Source organism: Amia ocellicauda, chromosome 14 (genome assembly GCF_036373705.1).
Source record: "Amia ocellicauda isolate fAmiCal2 chromosome 14, fAmiCal2.hap1, whole genome shotgun sequence".
In the NCBI taxonomy this organism is placed as follows: domain Eukaryota; kingdom Metazoa; phylum Chordata; class Actinopteri; order Amiiformes; family Amiidae; genus Amia; species Amia ocellicauda.
The window spans coordinates 35,331,621-35,353,602 of NC_089863.1; the positions used below are offsets into that span (position 1 = coordinate 35,331,621).

The window sequence follows — 21,982 nt, forward strand, 5'->3', positions numbered from 1 at the left end:
TTTTTCAGCAGGATAACGCCAAACCACATTCTGCCCAGATTTCAAGCGCATGGTTGCATAGGCAGAGAGTGCGGGTGCTAGCATGGCCTGCCTGCAGTCCTGACCTGTCTCCGAATTGAGAATGTGTGGCGCACTATGAAGTGCAAATTAAGACAACGAAGGCCCTGTGCAGTTGCGCAGCTGAGGAAATGCATAATGGATGAATGGGGGAAAATCCCGCTTGCTAAACTTAACCAAGTGGTGTCTTCAGTGCCCAAGTGCTTAATAAGTGTTATTAAAAGAAAAGGTGATGTTACATAGTGGTAAACAGTCGACTGTCCCAACTTTCTTGGTTTCTTTTCACTGCTAATGAGATGCTGTAGAGTGAGTTAGTTATATTGCTTTCAGGAGCTCTAATCGTATTGATGAGTTCATGCAGCATTTGTAATTGAATTTCAAAAAGAAATCCTTGCTGTCTGGCCTGTGTGTATGAGATGTACTCTGTCAATCTTTGGCTAACAACTGAAACATTGGTAGAACAGAAATGGCAACATAAAAAAGAAAAGTACATTTTAAAAGAGCACATTAAATAGGATGAATATACAGTTTTTTACAATCACTTTGTCACTAATTTCAGAACCTTGATGTCATTTTTCAAAACTCTAGACACAAAACTCAAAACGGTCATCACTTGTAACACAGGCTGTCCAATGTTCAAAACATTGCATTGTGCATTCATATCTTTAAAGAAACCTAGCACTTGCAGACTTGTTGGTTCAAATAACTCATTTATCATGAAATACCATAGTAACATAGTAACACAGAAGATACCGATAGTTTCACTGTGTAGTTGTTCGTACAATCATTAAATATTGTAGTACAAAATATGTGATACATGTTTCATTATGGTACTACACATAAATACATCACTGTAAAAGGACTAGTAGAGAGAATACTACAGACACAGTGGAATCATTGAACAAAATCTGAAATGTATTGATGCAATACAATCAAATCACACCATAGGTTTCTTTGAATCCATGCAAAAATAATTAGCTACAAAAACGAACAAAACTACAGTAAAATGTCAACTGCAGTGTTCCTCACCTGGCTTAGTGTAAAAAGCAAAACAAAGGATTGATTACTGTACTTCTAAATTTCCATCAGCCCTGTGTTCAGGTTCAGGTTCTCACAACCATTTTTCACAAGAGGCATCTTGAAACTGAACATACCTGAACATACTCAGTCATCAGCTGCTTCACTCTGTCTGCATTTCTTTCAAAAGGCACACTATACTCTGTGCTACACATTGGTATGCAGTATACAGTCATTTGACAATTGAGAGTAGCCTAATGTTTAGTGCATGCTGAAGACTTGCCGCTTCTCAGTACGGAAATTTCTGATGATTGAGGCCACAGCTGATCCTGAGTTGATTCTGAGGTTTGATTGAATCATTGTAGCTGCCTCAGTCATGGTCATGCCATGATTTACAACATGCTCTACAACTATTTCTCGGATTTCACTGGACACTATTTGCTGTTGCTGCCGCTGTCTGGTCCGTGGCCTTGTCCTCTACCACGTTCCCCCAACACCTCTCAAATGAGGCCCATGGCTGCCTCTCTGGTGAGGCCTAAGCCCTCCTCTATGACGAGGCCCACGACCACCTCTCAGAAGGGGTGCATGTCCCCTTCCATTCCTTTGACCACCACGTCTTCCTCCTCCCACTGCTTGACCTCTATTGTGACCTGGATGACTTGCCGGCTCCATGTTATCACTGTGTTGCTCGGGTGGATAGCACTCATTTCACTCGATACTCGTACCACAATGTGAAATCAATCATCAATAACCAGTTGGCAGTATTGGAAAAGCAATTACAAGGGCCTGCATACATACAGTAATGTCAAATCTGATGTGGAAGAACAATCATCTTCAACCAGGTTGGAGCGTTAGTTGCAATGCCTTTAATACACGCAGCGTGGAGAGGAACAGTGACTCAAGAAGATCCCAAAGTCGCTCTGCCTTCATTTTAACAGTCAGAGCTTTTATACACAAAAATCAAAGAGCTGGTTATAATCAGAAAGTCATTACTATGTTATCTTAAAAGTTAGCTAAGCAGAATTTATATCATTATAGGACAGAGTTCATAGATCAACACATGGATTAGGGAGCAGGCACTTCAATCATACTGTTTGACATTGTCTCCAAGATTCTCATCGTAAATAACAAGCAGAAATCAAACTACCTTCTGGCCTGACCTTCTAGCTTGACCTTATCTTTCTTAAGTATACAAGAGAGAAAAACAGGTATTAGAGAAAGAATTTCTAACTTTCCTTCCACACTGAAAACATGGTGTGGAAAAGTGCTACATGATGATGAATGATGATGAAATATTACATCCATAGATAATGTAGTCCAACTGGTTCATGCTCCTCGGTTATTGGTGTCAATGGATCTCATTATCCTGAAACTTTCATGATCGAAACATGGAATACTGTTCGTCAGTTTCCATAAAACTATGAATTAAGAGTAATGCAACAGTCACTTATCATTTTGAGCAGCTGTATCAATTGATAGTTAGATCTTTGTAATGAAATGAATAGACAGTGATCTCAGATGTAATGTGTGAATTGCATTTTGAAATGGTAATACTTTGACGTTAAGTTGTATCATTTTAGTTCAATGAACAAATGATCTGAGGTTGATGTGTATTGTATCCAAGCAATTGAAAAATGTGCATTTTGATCATCGGGTGTGAGTTTTGTGTCTAGAGTTTTGAAAAATGACATCAAGGTTCTGAAATGAGTGCCAAAGTGATTGTAAAAAAGTGTAATATCAGGGGACAGTGGCTATTACTGATCTGGCCTTCCGTGGCCTCTGTATTAATGTAACAGGTCACATTGTATGTGTACACTGATACTTGATAGTATAATATAGTACAAGTAAAAAACATACATAGGTATCATAGAAGTATTTTGCAGAAATGATTATGGATACTTATCAAAATGGAGAGGAAATGCTAAATCCAGTCTCCCCAGGCTGAGCTTCTATTGCTACACCTGCTAAGTGGCTGCTGGCCCCACTATATGGATAGAGCCACACCAAGTACAAGAGTCTCCCCATTGCTATTTATATCTCCCTATCCAGTCTTCTATACGTGTCAGGTATACAAGTGTGTGTGTGTGTGTGTGTGTGTGTGTGTGTGTGTCTGTCTGTCTGTCTGTGAAAGTGTGTGTGTGTGTGTGTGTGTGTGTGAAAGTGTGTGTGAGTGTCTGTCTGTCTGTCTGTCATGTAACTTGCACATCTGTTAGGGCACCATTAATGCAGAGATGTACACATATTGTTTATTTTCCATATATATGTATGTATGTATGTATGCATGTCCAATTGCTTTGACAATACAAATGCACTGAATTGAGACAGAGAGAGAGAGAGAGAGAGAGAGAGAGGTGCTAAGGCACATTTGTAACATAAATTAGGGAACATTTGAAACATGCTTAGGGAACATTCATAAGAACATAAGAACATAAGAACATAAGAAAGTTTACAAACGAGAGGAGGCCATTCGACCCATCATGCTCGTTTGGTGTCCATTAATATCTAAGTGATCCATGGATCCTATCCAGTCTATTTTTAAATGTTCCCAAACTTTCAGCTTCTACCACTTTCCATCTTGAATGCCTTGAAGCCCAATTTCCATTTGTTGTCCCCTGGTGCGTGTGTCCCTGCTGATCTGGAAAAGCTCCTCTGGTTTGAGGAACCTTTCATGATTTTGAAGACTTGGATCAAGTCCCCACGTAATCTCCTCTGTTCCAGGGTGAAAAGGTTCAGTTCCCTCAGTCTCTCCGAGTAGGACTTTCCCTTCAGACCTGGAATAAGTCTGGTTGCTCTCCTCTGAACTGTCTCTAAAGCAGCAATATCCTTCTTGAAGTGTGGTGCCCAGAACTGTACACAGTATTCCAGATGAGGTCTAGCGCATTGTACAGTCTTAACATTACTTCCCTTGTTTTAAATTCTACACTTTTGACGATATACCCTAGCATTCTGTATGCCTTTTGTATTGCTTCCTCACATTGTTTGGATGGAGAAAGTGAATCCACATAGATTCCTAGGTCTTTCTCATGCATTACTTCATCTAGATCTGTACCTCCCATAGTGTAATTATAGTGGACATTTTTGTGTCCTGCATGTATTACCTTGCACTTGTCCACATTGAATTTCATTTGCCAGGTGTCAGCCCACAACTGAATTTATCTAAGTTCCTCTGAATAGCATGTGCTGCCAAGATTGTATCTGCTAAGCCACCTATTTTAGTATCATCTGCAAATTTGACAAGGTTGCTAAGTATCCCAGAGTCCAGATCATTAATATAGATTAGAAAAAGCAAAGGCCCTAGTACTGATCCCTGTGGAACTCCACTAACAACCTCACTCCAGTTAGAAGTGACTCCTCTAATCTGTTTCCTATACATCAACCAGTTCATAATCCATCTACTTACATGACCCTGAATGCCTAAAGCTTCCAATTTGAGGATCAGTCTTTGGTGTGGAACCTTATCAAAAGCTTTTTGGAAATCTAAGTATATCATATCATATGCTTTCACGTGATCTACAGCTGCAGTTCCATGTTCAAAAAAATGTATTAAGTTAGTAAGACATGATCTGCCTCGTCTAAACCCATGTTGACTATCTCCAAGAATATGGTTTTCATTGAGATGCTCCTCTATTTTCTGTCTAATCATTTTTTCCAACATTTTACAGGTGATGCAGGTGAGACTGATTGGTCTGTAATTTCCTGGCTCAGTTTTGTCCCCTTTCTTGTGGATTGGTATGAAATTTGCTGACTTCCAGTCAGTGGGAACATCCCCTGTTCTAAGTGTCATTTGAAATAATCGAGTTAACGGCCTATACATAATTTCCCTCATTTCTTTAAGTACTGTTGGAAATATCCCATCTGGCCCAGGTGATTTGTTTGATTTTAATTCTGCTAGTCCCTTTAGTACCTCCTCCTCATTTATCCTGATCTCTCTTAGGGTTTGACTGGATTGATTGTCAACCTGTGGCATGTCATCTGTTTTTTCTTTTGTACAAACCTCTGTGAAATACTCATTTAGAATATTTGCCACATCTTGTTCGTTTTCCAAGATACCTCCATTTTTGCCCTTTATCTGTTTCACCTCCTCCTTAATTGACCGCTTGCTGTTGTAATTTTGAAAAAAGCTCATTGCATTGGTTGTAGCTCCAAGAGCTATGTTTCTTTCTATTTCCCTCTTTGCTTTCCTGATCCCTCTCTTAAGATCTCTTTGCAGCTCAACATATTCTATGTATTTTGTTTCATCACCATCCCTTTTGTATGTGCTATACAACATTTTCTTCCTCTTTATATTTTTTTGCATGCCTCTGGTTTGTATGTATGTATGTATGTATGTATGTATGTGTGGAAGGAAAGTTAGAAATTCTTTTCTCACAACTGTTTTTCTCTCTTGTATACTTAAGAAAGATAAGGTCAAGCTAGAAGGTCAGGAGGCCATAAGGTAGTTTGATTTCTCTTTGTTATTTACAATGAGAACCTTGGAGACAATGTCAAACAGAATGACCTACGTGCCTGTTCCCTAATACCATGTATAGACCTATGAACTCTGTTCGATAATGATATATGTTCTGCTTAGTTAGCCTTTAAGATAACATAGTAATGACTTTCTAGCATGTATGTATGTATGTATATATATATATATATGTATGAATGTATGTATGTCCAATTGCTTTTGACAATACAAATGAATTGAGAGGGAGAGAGAGACAGACAGACAGACTGACAAACAGAAAAACAGACACACACACAAACACACACACACACAGAGCCAGCCAGCCCGCCAGCCAGCCAGCCAGCTCAGCGATGACATCACGAGCCTCTCTCAGCTGACTGCTATGACATCACAGAGCACGTACATTCCGTTGCTTGCCGTCTGTCAACCACTCAGTCACTGCCAGCCAGACTGGCTGGCTGGCTGGATGTGGGGGCTGCTTGCTGCTGCTGCGTACCTTAGCAAGCTTATTTGCTTGACCGGCCTTCCTACTCCTCTGCCCACATGCCCACCTATGCCTCTACTCCAAGATACTTATACAATAGAAAAACTATGGTAATAATAATATAGCCCAAGACAAAAAATATTAATCTTTCTAGACTGTATTAAAGTTCAGCACTTCGGAAAAATAGAATTATTTTGTATTTCAATAAAACACACACCCAACCAATGTAAATGTCACGGACGGTGTTAATTAGCTCCTTAATCACCATTACTTATTATATTTATATTTCACTTCACTTTATGCAATATGGCTTGTGTATTTTGTTTGGTTCTATATTGCCATTATTTTGTGTGTTGATTATCTTTCACTTTATTGTTTAATTTGTTATTCACTTAGTATTATTTTGATTGTTTGCACGCGTGCCTTATTATTTTTGTTTCTTCTTTCTTTCACAACTCACCTGGGTCCACCTGCACTCTTCACACGCGTCCCCACTTAATCACCCTGCCCTGGGAGAGGAGAGGATTATCTGCTGTAGTCCACTTTCCAATGTGGGAGGTCTCTGCGGCTCATATCTCATTCAATTATTTATTCATTTATCCTACATCAAGTTTATTTATTTTCCCACGTTTCATTCAATCACCATCAGAAGCTCTCTGTGCTAAAAGTGGCAGCACATTTGTCTCACACACATCAAACTCACCTTTTCCTGCTTCCCAAGCCTTATCAACTTACTCAGACCCTCGTCAACTTACTCAAACCCTCTTCAACTTTGGTTAACATTGCTCTGCATTCTAACAGCTATTCTTTCTCCTATTCTTAATTTCTTACAAGAAATGTATTCAGGTTTTTTTATCAATATGTTTTATTTATATTTATACAGATGTCACTCCATTATTCGTTTATTGAAGTCATATATGTACCTAACAAAATATTAGCCAATAGGCCATTGATCTCAATAATGATTCCCATAATCCTAGGACACCTTCTCTTTTACTCTCCCTTTCCATTCTTACTTTTCTCCTGTAAAGCATTTTATATTACTTGAGCTTACTTATTCTATAGTTGTAATCTTATACTTCTGCGGTATCTTACCCTTTTCCTACATCACTCATCTTAAAACCATGGTCTACTTTGACTTTCATTTCAGGTATTATATGCTAGGCACCAATAACCAAACATTTTCTGAAAGACTGTAACATGTCACCAGACTGTTTACATTCTCCTGCTTTCACAGGCTGTCAGGGCTGCACCAGGCTCTCTTCTAGCCTTTCGTTTCCTTGAATTTGACTTTTGACAGAGCTTGTCCATAACATGATGTTTAACAAACAAATTCTGGTTCTTCTTGTGGAGACACCATGACTATTTATGTATTACTATTATTATCCATCTGTTTATTCAATGTATATTTTGGATTACTTTTCTTATAATAGTCTTTCTTTCTGATTTCTGATGCTTGAGGCACTCTGTATAGAGCCAAAGATCCTCATGAATATGATAAATCTGTTGTTACATTTTTAAATATAATTCTAAAATGATTGCCAAAACATAGACATTTACCTTATATCACCTTCAAACTATACATATACATAAACACACAAAGCACATACACATTGATATCTAAAGATAATTCAGATATCCGATCTGTGGCATGTTTTATTGACCCTGCAGTGTCTCAAACAGCCCTTATAACTTATTATTTAAGCTTATGATTATTTAGAATAAAATGTCAAATAATCCCACTCGATTATTTCATTATTTCACTATCTCAGTTTTCTTGATCCATTGTGAAAAAGTTCTGTTATTTCCTCCTCATCTGTAGAGGCTACATTAGCCCACTCCCCGGTCTGATATTCTCGTAGTAACTGTATCCAAATGTTGGGCGGACATTTAGCCTTCACGATGATGTGTACATCGTGCGGGTGAAGGAGGTGAATAACCATCTTTTCATCTAGAATATCCCAAAAAGTTGTGTTACCCTGGTTTGGTTTTAATTTTGGGAGGGACGCCCATATCATTTCTTTTTCTCCTGGGGAGAAGGGGACATGGGTTTTAGTCGTATAGACTATTGATTGACCTTCCTCTTTACTCTGTCTAGTTTTGACTTGCATGGGTGCAGCTGGGACCGTTTTCAGAGCGGTCAGATCTGGATACAATGTATTATTATAACCAAAATCAGTGATTGATTTATATTCCGGATTATATGGGGGAGGAGCGCTAGCAAAACCTCCTTTTTCATATTCCCATGCTTTGCGATCTAAATCATCCCAATCGGGCCTGTCGTCCTCGGAGTGATCTGTGTCGCGACGCGCTCCTAACACGGCAGCACATCGCGCACCTACACCTTCACCTTTTCTGACCACTTTTCTTGCCCTTCTAATTTGCCTTGTAGTTCTATTAATTCTATCGTATTTTTCACAACTTCTTCTCTCAATTCACATTACTGTTTATGATGATCTTCCATTTCTGTTATTTTCTTTTCTTGATTCTCACCAACCTGACACAATATCACAATTCCTTTCTCTGTCTTATCTGGTTGTTGTTGCTTCCACCAGTCCCGGTGCTCCTTCGGAGACCAGTCTTTCTCCCAACTTCCTTCCAACATTTTCTTCTCTACATTCTGTTTTTTTATTTCTCAAAAAACCAATAATGCTGGTGTCACTCACTGTGACGATTTATCTGAAATATTACATTATTATATATTATATTATGTATATATATTATAATAAAAACAAACACTCCAGTAAGGTACGGACACCCGTACATGACACTGGCTAAGGTAAGGGAACCCATAAACAACCATAAGCACCTAGGACCTAGGACAGACTGTAACTTGCTAACTTGCTAACTGTTTTGTTTGCTTCACATCGTTTGCTGCTAGTTGCATGCCAAATGAGTTCGTTCTGTCCAAAATATAAGCTTTTTTCTTCTAATAAACTCAATAAAAATACAGTGCACTAGCAACTATTTCCCTTTCAAAAGTTGTAGTCCCGTTTCAGTTAAAACAAAATGTGTTCTTCAAACAAAGAAAATACTTGTGTTTCTTTTCCCTCTTTACCTGCTCTTATCACAAAGCTTCTCAACACAATCTCAGGTGCAGGTGCACTCTGCGCTATCCTTTGCCCGAGCTTTGTCCAGGAAAACTCACTGTAGCCATCTTAGTTCAACACGGGCTCTCCTTACCTGCGAGTCACACGGGTCCAGTTCACTTTGCAAGTGAACAGTCTCTTCTCAGAAACAATAAGGAAACTTGGAAAGAAACACAATCCCAGGTCGGTGTTAAAAAAAAGTTCTTTGTTTTCATATTAAAAGAAAACATTTGTATTTTCTCTGCACACTTCACAGCTCCAATTAGCACACTCAACTAATCCCTGCCCCCCTCAGAACCGTCACTAAAGAAAGGTACTCACAGTCATTTTAAATATGACATCCTGTAGTGTTTGTTTTCAAAATATGATCTTATTATCACTTGAACCAAATAAATCCTTTGACCCACTAATACCAAATTACAGTTATGGGGGCCACAGATGTGATTTGAAAATACGATCTTCCATGTCTTTCTGTTGTGTTTTGACCTGGGGATCTGTAATTGTCCAAGTGGCTACTGCACATGTACTTATTTAATATTAAATGTGTTATTTAATTAGGCTTGGTTCTGGTGAGCATGTACAAGACGTCAGCTTTTTAAATAACTGTGTGTATTGGATCATACACATTTTAGAAATACTCTCTCAAACTTCCCGCATTGGTACCTCACCAGGGAGGTAGAAAACAGCAATAGCATTGAAAAAGTGTGATTGTAGTTCTGCTCTTCTGCAATATATTTCTACAATATCTTTAACATCTTCTTTAACATTGTTTTAAAGGCTGGGACCAATATGGTGGAATATCTCCAACACACGGACATTGAGAGACTCGACCCCTTTGTGCTGCTGCTCAGAGACCAACTCTCAGTTGTCTCTGAGTAGGCTATGGATCAACTTCCTTTCCTAATATGAAGGAGACCATGGATACAAAACCTATGAAAAACAGGTGATTATTGTTATTCTTCTCATTATAAACTACTTAATACATCTCTCCCATAAAGTACAACAGGATAGTGGTGACGTCATTCAGGATTGGATTGCCATTGGTCAAAAGCCCTCTGAGAGAAATTGTGTGGCGACACTCCACACTCTTAGAAGAAATTGTTCTGCACAGAACCATAAAGGGTTCCTCGAGTAATCGCTCTGGTGGATCCCTTTATGGTTCTATGTAGAACCCCTTCAAAGGGGTTACATGAAGAACCCCCAAACATAGCGTTCTACACAGAACCATTCGTTTTAAAATGTTATATATAGAACCCATTCAAAAGGGGGACACGTGCTATACCTGAATTTGTTTTCCAAATACAATCTTTAAAAAATGTATGAGTTCATATATACAAACACACATACACAACGTAGAAATCGCACTACTAGTGAAGTAACTTCATTTACATTATATGCCACAACTCCTCAATTTGGAACGCAAAAACAAGACATCTGATGTAAAAGTGTAAACTAATTACGAACAGCACTTTTGATTTTTATCTTCAATTCAGGGGCTACTTATTCGAACAGTAAACTGTATTCTCTCTTCAGAGTGACTGGAATGTTTTTGCCTACATTCAACTTAAATATGAAAGTTTCCAAAAACGGCATAGTTTTCTTTAAGGCTATTCAATGCCAAACACAAAATTCTCTCTGCTTTCAGTGCTTGTCCTTCAGCACAATTACACAGGTTCATGATGTTCTCATTTCAATACATTGTTTTCTTATTTAAACTATTTGACTTTGAGCTTACATTGAGAATAACATCACTTTTGCAAGTAAAACCTGGCCAAGAAAGGAAGCAGCACTACAATAAAACAATACACAGAATACAAAGCAGTTCCTTCAAAAGTGAAAGTGATAAAGAGTGATGTCTGTCAGTAAATTACGTTGAGATACATATTGGTTATTTTGAATTAGGAGTCCAACTTCAATAACTTCTATTAACAAGCCAAAATACAGATCAGAATTACGGGTAATTGAAAATAATATGTAGCGCCTAGGTAAGCTTGGATGTGTTCAGAGAAACACTAAAAACGGACCTTCCTCACACCCGTCTTGTTGAGGTGGACGTGGTCATACAGGTGATGTGGCTGGATGTCTCAGTGGTGTGCCAGGTGGACGTTGGGGAGGAGGGCACATCTTCGGGATACTTCTGCGTTGATGGCCTGGATGATGTGCAGGGGCACGTCTGTGCAGGGCAGCAGTGTGGAGATGGAAATTTTGGCAGTTGGGAATTCCTCTGTGGCTTTCGTTGCTACCTGTCTCAGGGCTGAGGCCACATCGCCCCTGCGGGCACTCAGGTCGTTAGTGCCGGTGTGGATGAGGATGTGTTTGACTTGGCAAAGCCTCCTCTTGGAGAGCAGCTCCAGGGCTCTCTGTGCTGTGGAGCACCAAAGCTTTTTCACTTTTCGCCCAGGGAAGAGGCGCCTCTCAACCAGGAACTTCCCATTGGATTCGCTCAGAATGACCACCTCTGCGTTGACCTGCCACTCCGGGTTTGCGTCGGGAGTGGTGGGGGCAGCGGGTGTGTTTTGGGGGAGTGGCGTTTCAGGGGGTTGTGTATTAGTGGCAGGTCTGGTGATAGTGGGTGTGTCAGGAGTGGTGGGGAGTGTGGGTGGATCAGTGGGTGCGTCAGGGGTTGGAGGTGTTGTGGGGTCAGTGCAGTGCAGTCTCTGTGCTCCAGTGATGTGTAGCTCCTCTCTTAGCTCCTCCAGCTGGCTCTGCAGGCTCCTTAGCTGGCTGTGCTGGGGTGTCCTGGTCAGCTCCTCCCTCGCTCTGCGCAGCTCCGTCCTCAGGGTTTGGCTCTGCTCCTCCAGGTCTCTCACTGCTGCTCTCAGCTCATGGATCTCAGCCTTGTGCTGCATCTTTAGTCTGTGCATCTCATCCCGGAGCTGATCGCACAAGGAGGTCTGGGCCAGGGTGCTCAAGGTCTGCTCCCTGAACTCCGCAAACTCCAGCTCCAGCACTGATAGGCATTCCTTTAGTGTTTTAATGTTGCTGGAGAGTTTTGGGGAGACAGGGGGGCAGTCTGTGGGAGATGGGGCACTGTCTGGCTCCGTGTGGCTGGGGGCAGACTGCAGGGTGGCCGGCTCTGGCTCTTGTTTCTCTACCTCAGTCTGCTGCTTTGAGGTGTGGAAGCCGAGAGCTAATTGGTCCAGGCTGCTCTCGCTGCCCTGCACCATGATGGTCCCGTTGTGGTATACATTAAAAGTGAGCATCACACTGTCTGTGTCTTTCTCTACCAGCACTGAGATCTGCCTGCCTCTGCTAATGCCCCTCTTGTTGTTATTGGGGTATGTCTGGCACAGGGTTTTGTGAAAGGCGGTGTAGAACAGTAGATTGTTCTTGACCCTGTTTTCTCCTTTACCGGTGTAGTCTAGGATGAGGGTCTCAGGAGATGCTCTCATCACAGCTTGTTTGTAGTCCTTCTTAGCCTGTGCAGAGCGAATGTCTTCAGGGTATCGGATTTCAAAAGGCAGCTCTGCAGTCAGACTGCTGTTCGATAGATTTCTATCAGTCTCAGTGGCAGTTGGGCTCTCTCCTACTGTCACTCTATTCAAATCGGAGCTCTGCATTTTCATTGGCTGAGTCAACTACTGAGAATGCTTATTTATTTTATTAATACATATTTTTTTGTTTAATTATTTGTCTCTTACCTCCAATTCTTGTCTTCAGCTTTTCTTTTCTGACTTTTCTTCCTGAACTGTCTCTCTGCTTTCTTCTTTTTGTGTTTCTCTTAAAATTATTATTTTTTGAATACTTTTTCTTCTGAATTTCTATTCCATGTCTTCTGTGTATGTTTATAGTGCTATATATTCATTTGTAAATCACAAATTAAATCCGCTTATGTATAAAAACAAATGTTTTTTAGGAGCTCATATTCCTCTCTCTCTCTCTCTCTCTCTCAATTCATTTCATTTGTATTGTCAAAGCAATTGGACATACATAAACATACATACATATACACTCACCTAAAGGATTATTAGGAACACCTGTTCAATTTCTCATTAATGCAATTATCTAATCAACCAATCACATGGCAGTTGCTTCAATGCATTTAGGGGTGTGGTCCTGGTCAAGACAATCTCCTGAACTCCAAACTGAATGTCTGAATGGGAATGAAAGGTGATTTAAGCAATTTTGAGCGTGGCATGGTTGTTGGTGCCAGACGGGCCGGTCTGAGTATTTCACAATCTGCTCAGTTACTGGGATTTTCACGCACAACCATTTCTAGGGTTTACAAAGAATGGTGTGAAAAGGGAAAAACATCCAGTATGCGGCAGTCCTGTGGGCGAAAATGCCTTGTTGATGCTAGAGGTCAGAGGAGAATGGGCCGACTGATTCAAGCTGATAGAAGAGCAACTTTGACTGAAATAACCACTCGCTACAACCGAGGTATGCAGCAAAGCATTTGTGAAGCCACAACACGTACAACCTTGAGGCGGATGGGCTACAACAGCAGAAGACCCCACCGGGTACCACTCATCTCCACTACAAATAGGAAAAAGAGGTGAGACATTCAGATGGTAGAGTCAGAATTTGGCGTAAACAGAATGAGAACATGGATCCATCATGTCTTGTTACCACTGTGCAGGCTGGTGGTGGTGGTGTAATGGTGTGGGGGATGTCTTCTTGGCACACTTTAGGCCCCTTAGTGCCAATTGGGCATCGTTTAAATGCTACGGCCTACCTGAGCATTGTTTCTGACCATGTCCATCCCTTTTTGACCACCATGTACCCATCCTCTGATGGCTACTTCCAGCAGGATAATGCACCATGTCACAAAGGTCGAATCATTTCAAATTGGTTTCTTGAACATGACAATGAGTTCACTGTACTAAACTGGCCCCCACAGTCACCAGATCTCAACCCAATAGAGCATCTTTGGGATGTGGTGGAACGGGAGCTTCGTGCCCTGGATGTGCATCCCACAAATCTCCATCAACTGCAAGATGCTATCCTATCAATATGGGCCAACATTTCTAAAGAATGCTTTCAGCACCTTGTTGAATCAATGCCATGTAGAATTAAAGCAGTTCTGAAGGCGAAAGAGGGTCAAACACAGTATTAGTATGGTGTTCCTAATAATCCTTTAGGTGAGTTCATCGTAGCTCTTAATACTCTCTTTCTGTCTGGAGGAGATATAATTGAAGTATTGTACACGTACCCGGCTACTTTCAACACCCATTGCTGCACTGATATTTTTCCCTCCATTTTTCTTTATCCATTTTTTTTTTGCTGGAAGTTCCGTCAATACCCGTCAGCCTTTAAGAGACATCATGCAGCCAGGCCTCTTGGCTTGCGGCCACACCGTCCTGAACGCGCCCAATCTCATCAGATCTCGGAAGCTAAACGGGGCAAGGGTTCGTCAGTACTTGGATGGGTGACCTCCTGGAGATATCAGGTGCTGCAAGTTATTTCGTCTCCTGGGTAACTTTATCGTAGCTCTAAATACTCTCTTTCTGTCTGGAGGAGATATAATTGAAGAATTGTACACATACCCGGCTACTTTCAACACCCTTTGCTGCACTGATATTTTTCCCTCCATTTTTCTTTTTTCTTTTTTATTTTGCTGGAAGTTCCGTCAATAACCTCCAGCCTTTAAGAGACATCATGCAGCCAGGCCTCTTGGCTTGAGGCCACACCGGCCTGAACGCGTCCGATCTCGTCAGATCTCGGAAGCTAAACGGGGCAGGGCCTGGTCAGTACTTTGATGGGAGACCTCCTGGAAATACCAGGTGCTGCTAGCTTTTTCGTCTCCTGGGTAACTTCATCGTAGCTCTTAATACTCTCTTTCAGTCTGCAGGAGATATAATTGAAGAATTGTACATGTACCCGGCTACTTTCAACACCCTTTGCTGCACTGATATTTTTCCATCCATTTTTCTTTTTTTTTTTTTTGCTGGAAGTTCCGTCAATACCCGCCAACCTTTAAGAGACATCATGCAGCCAGGCCTCTCGGCTTGCGGACACAAAGTCCTGAACGCGCCCGATCTCGTCAGATCTCGGAAACTAAACGGGGCAGGGCCTGGTCAGTACTTCGATGGGAGATCTCCTGGAAATACCAGGTGCTGCCAGCTTTTTACGTCTCCTGGGGAACTTCATCGTAGCTCTTAATACTCTCTTTCTGTCTGGAGAAGACATAATTGAAGAATTGTACACGTACCCGGCTACTTTCAACACCCTTTGCTGCACTGGTATATTTCCCTCTATTTTTCTTTTTTTTTTTTGGTGGCAGTTCCGTCAATACCCGCCAGCCTTTAAGAGACATCATGCAGCCAGGCATCTCGGCTTGCGGCCACACCATCCTGAACGCGCCCGATCTCGTCAGATCTCGGAAGCTAAACGGGGCAGGACCTGGTCAGTACATGAAAGTGAGACCTCCTGGAAATACCTAGTGCTGCAAGCTTTTACGTCTCCTGGGTAACTTTATCGTAGCTCTCAATACTCTCTCTCTGTCTGGAGGAGATATAATTGAAGTATTGTACACGTATCCAGCTACTGTCAACACCCTTTGCTGCACTGATATTTTTCCATCCATTTTTCTTTTTTATTTTTTTATTTTTATTTTTTGCTGGAAGTTCCATCAATACCCGCCAACCTTTAAGAGACATCATGCAGCCAGGCCTTTCGGCTTGTGGCCACACCGTCCTGAACGCGCCCGATCTCGTCAGATCTCGGAAGCTAAACGGGGCAGGGCCTGGTCAGTACTTGGATGGGAGACCTCCTAGAAATACCAGGTGCTGCAAGCTTTTTACGTCTCCTGGGTAACTTCATCGTAGCTCTTAATACTCTCTTTCTGTCTCCAGGAGATATAATTGAAGAATTGTACACGTACCCGGCTACTTTCAACACCCTTTCCTGCACTGATATTTTTCCCTCCATTTTTCTATTTTTTTTTTTTTTTTTTTTGCTGGAAGTTCCGTCAATACCCGCCAACCTTTAAGAGACATCATGCAGCCAGGCCTTTCGGCTTGTGGCCACACCGTCCTGAATGCGCCCGATCGCGTAAGATCTCGGAAGCTGAACGGGGCAGGGTCTGGTCAGTACTTGGATGGGAGACCTCCTAGAAATACCAGGTGCTGCAAGCTTTTTACGTCTCCTGGGTAACTTCATCGTAGCTCTTAATACTCTCTTTCTGTCTCCAGGAGATATAATTGAAGAATTGTACACGTACCCGGCTACTTTCAACACCCTTTGCTGCACTGGTATATTTCCCTCTATTTTTCTTTTTTTTTTTTGCTGGAAGTTCCGTCAATACCCGCCAGCCTTTAAGAGACATCATGCAGCCAGGCATCTCGGCTTGCGGCCACACCATCCTGAACGCTCCCGATCTCGTCAGATCTCGGAAGCTAAACGGGGCAGGACCTGGTCAGTACATGAATGTGAGACCTCCTGGAAATACCTAGTGCTGCAAGCTTTTACGTGTCCTGGGTAACTTTATCGTATCTCTTAATACTCTCTCTCTTTCTGGAGGAGATATAATTGAAGTATTGTACACGTATCCAGCTACTGTCAACACCCTTTGCTGCACTGATATTTTTCCATCCATTTTTCTTTTTTCTTTTTTTCTTTTTCTTTTTTGCTGGAAGTTCCGTCAATACCCGCCAACCTTTAAGAGACATCATGCAGCCAGGCCTTTCGGCTTGTGGCCACACCGTCCTGAATGTGCCCGATCTCGTCAGATCTCGGAAGCTAAACGGGGCAGGACCTGGTCAGTACTTGGACGGTAGACCTCCTTTAAATACCAGGTGCTGTAAGCTTTTACGTGTCCTGGGTAACTTTATCGTAGCTCTTAATTCTCTCTTTCTGTCTGCAGGAGATTTAATTGAAGAATTGTACACGTACCCAGCTACTGTCAACACCCTTTGCTGCACTGATATTTTTCCATCCATTTTTCTTTTTTTTTTTTTTGCTGGAAGTTCCGTCAATACCCGCCAACCTTTAAGAGACATCATGCAGCCAGGCCTTTCGGCTTGTGGACACACCGTCCTGAATGCGCCCGATCTCGTCAGATCTCGGAAGCTAAACGGGGCAGGGCCTGGTCAGTACTTGGATGGGAGACCTCCTAGAAATACCAGGTGCTGCAAGCTTTTTACGTCTCCTGGGTGACTTCATCGTAGCTCTTAATACTCTCTTTCTGTCTCCAGGAGATATAATTGAAGAATTGTACACGTACCCGGCTACTTACAACACCCTTTGCTGCACTGGTATATTTCCCTCTATTTTTCTTTTTTTTTTTTGCTGGAAGTTCCGTCAATACCCGCCAGCCTTTAAGAGACATCATGCAGCCAGGCATCTCGGCTTGCGGTCACACCATCCTGAACGCGCCCGATCTCGTCAGATCTCGGAAGCTAAACGGGGCAGGACCTGGTCAGTACATGAATGTGAGACCTCCTGGAAATACCTAGTGCTGCAAGCTTTTACGTCTCCTGGGTAACTTTATCGTAGCTCTTAATACTCTCTCTCTGTCTGGAGGAGATTTAATTGAAGAATTGTACACCTACTAGGCTACTTTCAACACCCTTTGCTGCACTGATATTTTTCCCTCCATTTTTCTTTTTATTTTATTTTTTTGCTGGAAGTTCCGTCAATATCCGCCAGCCTTTAAGAGACATCATGCAGCCAGGCCTCTTGGCTTGTAGTCACACCGTCCTGAATGCGCCCGATCATATCAGATTTCGGAAGCTAAACGGGGCAGGGCCTGGTCAGTACATGGATGTGTGACCTCCTGGAAATACCAGGTGCTGCAAGCTTTTTACGTCTCCTGTGTAACTTCATCGTAGCTCTTAATACTCTCTTTCTGTCTCCAGGAGATATAATTGAAGAATTGTACACGTACCCGGCTACTTTCAACACCCTTTGCTGCACTGGTATATTTCCCTCTATTTTTCTTTATTTTTTTTGCTGGCAGTTCCGTCAATACCCGCCAGCCTTTAAGAGACATCATGCAGCCAGGCATCTCGGCTTGCGGCCACACCATCCTGAACGTGCCCGATCTCGTCAGATCTCGGAAGCTAAACGGGGCAGGACCTGGTCAGTACATGAATGTGAGACCTCCTGGAAGTACCTGGTGCTGCTAGCTTTTACCTCTCCTGGGTAACTTTATCGTAGCTCTTAATACTCTCTATCTGTCTGGAGGAGATATAATTGAAGTATTGTACACGTACCCAGCTACTGTCAACACCCTTTGCTGCACTGATATTTTTCCATCCATTTTTCTTTTTTTTTTTTTTTTTTTTTTTTTTTTTTTTTGCTGGAAGTTCCGTCAATACCCGCCAACCTTTAAGAGACATCATGCAGCCAGGCCTCTCGGCTTGCGGCCACACCGTCCTGAACGCGCCCGATCGCGTAAGATCTCGGAAGCTAAACGGGGCAGGACCTGGTCAGTACTTGGATGGGAGACCTCCTGGAAATACCTGGTGCTGCAAGCTTTTACGTGTCCTGGGTAACTTTATCGTAGCTCTTAATTCTCTCTTTCTGTCTGCAGGAGATTTAATTGAAGAATTGTACACGTACCCAGCTACTGTCAACACCCTTTGCTGCACTGATATTTTTCCATCCATTTTTCTTTTTTTTTTTTTTTTTTTTTTTTGCTGGAAGTTCCGTCAATACCCGCCAACCTTTAAGAGACATCATTCAGCCAGGCCTCTCGGCTTGCGGCCACACCGTCCTGAATGCGCCCAATCTCGTCACATCTCGGAAGCTAAACGGGGCAGGGCCTGGTCAGTACTTGGATGGGAGACCTCCTAGAAATACCAGGTGCTGCAAGCCTTTTACGTCTCCTGGGTAACTTCATCGTAGCTCTTAATACTCTCTTTCTGTCTCCAGGAGATATAATTGAAGAATTGTACACGTACTAGGCTACTTTCAACACCCTTTGCTGCACTGATATTTTTCCCTCCATTTTTCTTTTTATTTTATTTTTTTGCTGGAAGTTCCGTCAATATCCGCCAGCCTTTAAGAGACATCATGCAGCCAGGCCTCTTGGCTTGTAGTCACACCGTCCTGAATGCGCCCGATCATATCAGATTTCGGAAGCTAAACGGGGCAGGGCCTGGTCAGTACATGAATGTGAGACCTCCTGGAAATACCAGGTGCTGCAAGCTTTTACGTCTCCTGGGTAACTTCATCGTAGCTCTTAATACTCTCTTTCTGTCTCCAGGAGATATAATTGAAGTATTGTACACGTATCCAGCTACTGTCAACACCCTTTGCTGCACTGATATTTTTCCATCCATTTTTCTTTTTTATTTTTTTATTTTTATTTTTTGCTGGAAGTTCCGTCAATACCCGCCATCCTTTAAGAGACATCATGCAGCCAGGCCTTTCGGCTTGTGGCCACACCGTCCTGAATGCGCCCGATCTCGTCAGATCTCGGAAGCTAAACGGGGCAGGGCCTGGTCAGTACTTGGATGGTAGACCTCCTAGAAATACCAGGTGCTGCAAGCTTTTTACGTCTCCTGGGTAACTTCATCGTAGCTCTTAATACTCTCTTTCTGTCTCCAGGAGATATAATTGAAGAATTGTACACGTACCCGGCTACTTTCAACACCCTTTCCTGCACTGATATTTTTCCCTCCATTTTTCTATTTTTTATTTTTATTTTTTTTGCTGGAAGTTCCGTCAATACCCGCCAACCTTTAAGAGACATCATGCAGCCAGGCCTTTCGGCTTGTGGCCACACCGTCCTGAATGCGCCCGATCTCGTCAGATCTCGGAAGCTAAACGGGGCAGGGCCTGGTCAGTACTTGGATGGGAGACCTCCTAGAAATACCAGGTGCTGCAAGCTTTTTACGTCTCCTGGGTAACTTCATCGTAGCTCTTAATACTCTCTTTCTGTCTCCAGGAGATATAATTGAAGAATTGTACACGTACCCGGCTACTTTCAACACCCTTTGCTGCACTGGTATATTTCCCTCTATTTTTCTTTTTTTTTTTGCTGGCAGTTCCGTCAATACCCGCCAGCCTTTAAGAGACATCATGCAGCCAGGCATCTCGGCTTGCGGCCACACCATCCTGAACGCGCCCGATCTCGTCAGATCTCGGAAGCTAAACGGGGCAGGACCTGGTCAGTACATGAATGTGAGACCTCCTGGAAGTACCTGGTGCTGCTAGTTTTTACGTCTCCTGGGTAACTTTACCGTAGCTCTTAATACTCTCTATCTGTCTGGAGGAGATATAATTGAAGTATTGTACACGTACCCAGCTACTGTCAACACCCTTTGCTGCACTGATATTTTTCCATCCATTTTTCTTTTTTTTTTTTTTTTTGCTGGAAGTTCCGTCAATACCCGCCAACCTTTAAGAGACATCATGCAGCCAGGCCTTTCGGCTTGTGGCCACACCGTCCTGAATGCGCCCGATCTCGTCAGATCTCGGAAGCTAAACGGGGCAGGGCCTGGTCAGTACTTGGATGGGAGACCTCCTAGAAATACCAGGTGCTGCAAGCTGTTTACGTCTCCTGGGTAACTTCATCGTAGCTCTTAATACTCTCTTTCTGTCTGCAGGAGATATAATTGAAGAATTGTACACGTACCCAGCTACTTTCAACACCCTTTCCTGCACAGATATTTTTCCCTCCATTTTTCTATTTTTTTTTTTTTTTTTTTTTGCTGGAAATTCCGTCAATACCCGCCAACCTTTAAGAGTCATCATTCAGCCAGGTCTCTCGGCTTGCGGCCACACCGTCCTGAATGCGCCCAATCTCGTCAGATTTCGGAAGCTAAACGGGGCAGGGCCTGGTCAGTACTTGGATGGGAGACCTCCTAGAAATACCAGGTGCTGCAAGCTTTTTACGTCTCCTGGGTAACTTCATCGTAGCTCTTAATACTCTCTTTCTGTCTCCAGGAGATATAATTGAAGAATTGTACACGTACCCGGCTACTTTCAACACCCTTTGCTGCACTGGTATATTTCCCTCTATTTTTCTTTTTTTTTTTTGCTGGCAGTTCCGTCAATACCCGCCAGCCTTTAAGAGACATCATGCAGCCAGGCATCTCGGCTTGCGGCCACACCATCCTGAACGCGCCCGATCTCGTCAGATCTCGGAAGCTAAACGGGGCAGGACCTGGTCAGTACATGAATGTGAGACCTCCTGGAAAAACCTAGTGCTGCAAGCTTTTACGTCTCCTGGGTAACTTTATCGTAGCTCTTAATACTCTCTCTCTGTCTGGAGGAGATATAATTGAAGTATTGTACACGTATCCAGCTACTGTCAACACCCTTTGCTGCACTGATATTTTTCCATCCATTTTTCTTTTTTATTTTTTTATTTTTATTTTTTGCTGGAAGTTCCGTCAATACCCGCCATCCTTTAAGAGACATCATGCAGCCAGGCCTTTCGGCTTGTGGCCACACCGTCCTGAATGCGCCCGATCTCGTCAGATCTCGGAAGCTAAACGGGGCAGGGCCTGGTCAGTACTTGGATGGTAGACCTCCTAGAAATACCAGGTGCTGCAAGCTTTTTACGTCTCCTGGGTAACTTCATCGTAGCTCTTAATACTCTCTTTCTGTCTCCAGGAGATATAATTGAAGAATTGTACACGTACCCGGCTACTTTCAACACCCTTTCCTGCACTGATATTTTTCCCTCCATTTTTCTATTTTTTATTTTTATTTTTTTTGCTGGAAGTTCCGTCAATACCCGCCAACCTTTAAGAGACATCATGCAGCCAGGCCTTTCGGCTTGTGGCCACACCGTCCTGAATGCGCCCGATCTCGTCAGATCTCGGAAGCTAAACGGGGCAGGGCCTGGTCAGTACTTGGATGGGAGACCTCCTAGAAATACCAGGTGCTGCAAGCTTTTTACGTCTCCTGGGTAACTTCATCGTAGCTCTTAATACTCTCTTTCTGTCTCCAGGAGATATAATTGAAGAATTGTACACGTACCCGGCTACTTTC

At 42.5% G+C, this 21,982-nt stretch overlaps 8 non-coding genes and 15 pseudogenes across 8 annotated transcripts; all 23 read left to right on the plus strand.

Annotated features, from left to right (window-relative positions):
- The first annotated feature begins 14,376 nt into the window (after nucleotides 1-14,376).
- LOC136769013 (uncharacterized) lies at nucleotides 14,377-14,495 on the plus strand (annotated as a pseudogene).
- A 215-nt stretch (nucleotides 14,496-14,710) lies between these two features.
- On the plus strand, nucleotides 14,711-14,829 carry LOC136769539 (uncharacterized; annotated as a pseudogene).
- Nucleotides 14,830-15,040: 211 nt separating this feature from the next.
- On the plus strand, nucleotides 15,041-15,159 carry LOC136769008 (uncharacterized; annotated as a pseudogene).
- A 210-nt stretch (nucleotides 15,160-15,369) lies between these two features.
- LOC136768903 (uncharacterized) lies at nucleotides 15,370-15,488 on the plus strand (annotated as a pseudogene).
- A 224-nt stretch (nucleotides 15,489-15,712) lies between these two features.
- Nucleotides 15,713-15,831, plus strand: LOC136769037 (5S ribosomal RNA). The gene has a single exon (XR_010822062.1). It is a non-coding gene; the product is annotated as a 5S ribosomal RNA (ribosomal RNA).
- A 220-nt stretch (nucleotides 15,832-16,051) lies between these two features.
- On the plus strand, nucleotides 16,052-16,170 carry LOC136769575 (uncharacterized; annotated as a pseudogene).
- Nucleotides 16,171-16,380: 210 nt separating this feature from the next.
- On the plus strand, nucleotides 16,381-16,499 carry LOC136769638 (uncharacterized; annotated as a pseudogene).
- A 224-nt stretch (nucleotides 16,500-16,723) lies between these two features.
- LOC136768880 (uncharacterized) lies at nucleotides 16,724-16,842 on the plus strand (annotated as a pseudogene).
- Nucleotides 16,843-17,053: 211 nt separating this feature from the next.
- On the plus strand, nucleotides 17,054-17,172 carry LOC136769292 (5S ribosomal RNA). The gene has a single exon (XR_010822247.1). It is a non-coding gene; the product is annotated as a 5S ribosomal RNA (ribosomal RNA).
- A 210-nt stretch (nucleotides 17,173-17,382) lies between these two features.
- LOC136769660 (uncharacterized) lies at nucleotides 17,383-17,501 on the plus strand (annotated as a pseudogene).
- A 215-nt stretch (nucleotides 17,502-17,716) lies between these two features.
- Nucleotides 17,717-17,835, plus strand: LOC136769655 (uncharacterized; annotated as a pseudogene).
- A 210-nt stretch (nucleotides 17,836-18,045) lies between these two features.
- On the plus strand, nucleotides 18,046-18,164 carry LOC136768875 (uncharacterized; annotated as a pseudogene).
- Nucleotides 18,165-18,394: 230 nt separating this feature from the next.
- LOC136769236 (5S ribosomal RNA) lies at nucleotides 18,395-18,513 on the plus strand. The gene has a single exon (XR_010822193.1). It is a non-coding gene; the product is annotated as a 5S ribosomal RNA (ribosomal RNA).
- Nucleotides 18,514-18,734: 221 nt separating this feature from the next.
- On the plus strand, nucleotides 18,735-18,853 carry LOC136769531 (uncharacterized; annotated as a pseudogene).
- Nucleotides 18,854-19,069: 216 nt separating this feature from the next.
- On the plus strand, nucleotides 19,070-19,188 carry LOC136768916 (uncharacterized; annotated as a pseudogene).
- A 224-nt stretch (nucleotides 19,189-19,412) lies between these two features.
- On the plus strand, nucleotides 19,413-19,531 carry LOC136769247 (5S ribosomal RNA). The gene has a single exon (XR_010822204.1). It is a non-coding gene; the product is annotated as a 5S ribosomal RNA (ribosomal RNA).
- Nucleotides 19,532-19,752: 221 nt separating this feature from the next.
- LOC136769548 (5S ribosomal RNA) lies at nucleotides 19,753-19,871 on the plus strand. The gene has a single exon (XR_010822280.1). It is a non-coding gene; the product is annotated as a 5S ribosomal RNA (ribosomal RNA).
- Nucleotides 19,872-20,080: 209 nt separating this feature from the next.
- Nucleotides 20,081-20,199, plus strand: LOC136768871 (uncharacterized; annotated as a pseudogene).
- Nucleotides 20,200-20,413: 214 nt separating this feature from the next.
- LOC136769560 (5S ribosomal RNA) lies at nucleotides 20,414-20,532 on the plus strand. The gene has a single exon (XR_010822281.1). It is a non-coding gene; the product is annotated as a 5S ribosomal RNA (ribosomal RNA).
- Nucleotides 20,533-20,753: 221 nt separating this feature from the next.
- Nucleotides 20,754-20,872, plus strand: LOC136769402 (uncharacterized; annotated as a pseudogene).
- A 210-nt stretch (nucleotides 20,873-21,082) lies between these two features.
- On the plus strand, nucleotides 21,083-21,201 carry LOC136769646 (uncharacterized; annotated as a pseudogene).
- A 224-nt stretch (nucleotides 21,202-21,425) lies between these two features.
- On the plus strand, nucleotides 21,426-21,544 carry LOC136769248 (5S ribosomal RNA). The gene has a single exon (XR_010822205.1). It is a non-coding gene; the product is annotated as a 5S ribosomal RNA (ribosomal RNA).
- A 221-nt stretch (nucleotides 21,545-21,765) lies between these two features.
- LOC136769571 (5S ribosomal RNA) lies at nucleotides 21,766-21,884 on the plus strand. The gene has a single exon (XR_010822282.1). It is a non-coding gene; the product is annotated as a 5S ribosomal RNA (ribosomal RNA).
- Nucleotides 21,885-21,982: the final 98 nt, after the last annotated feature.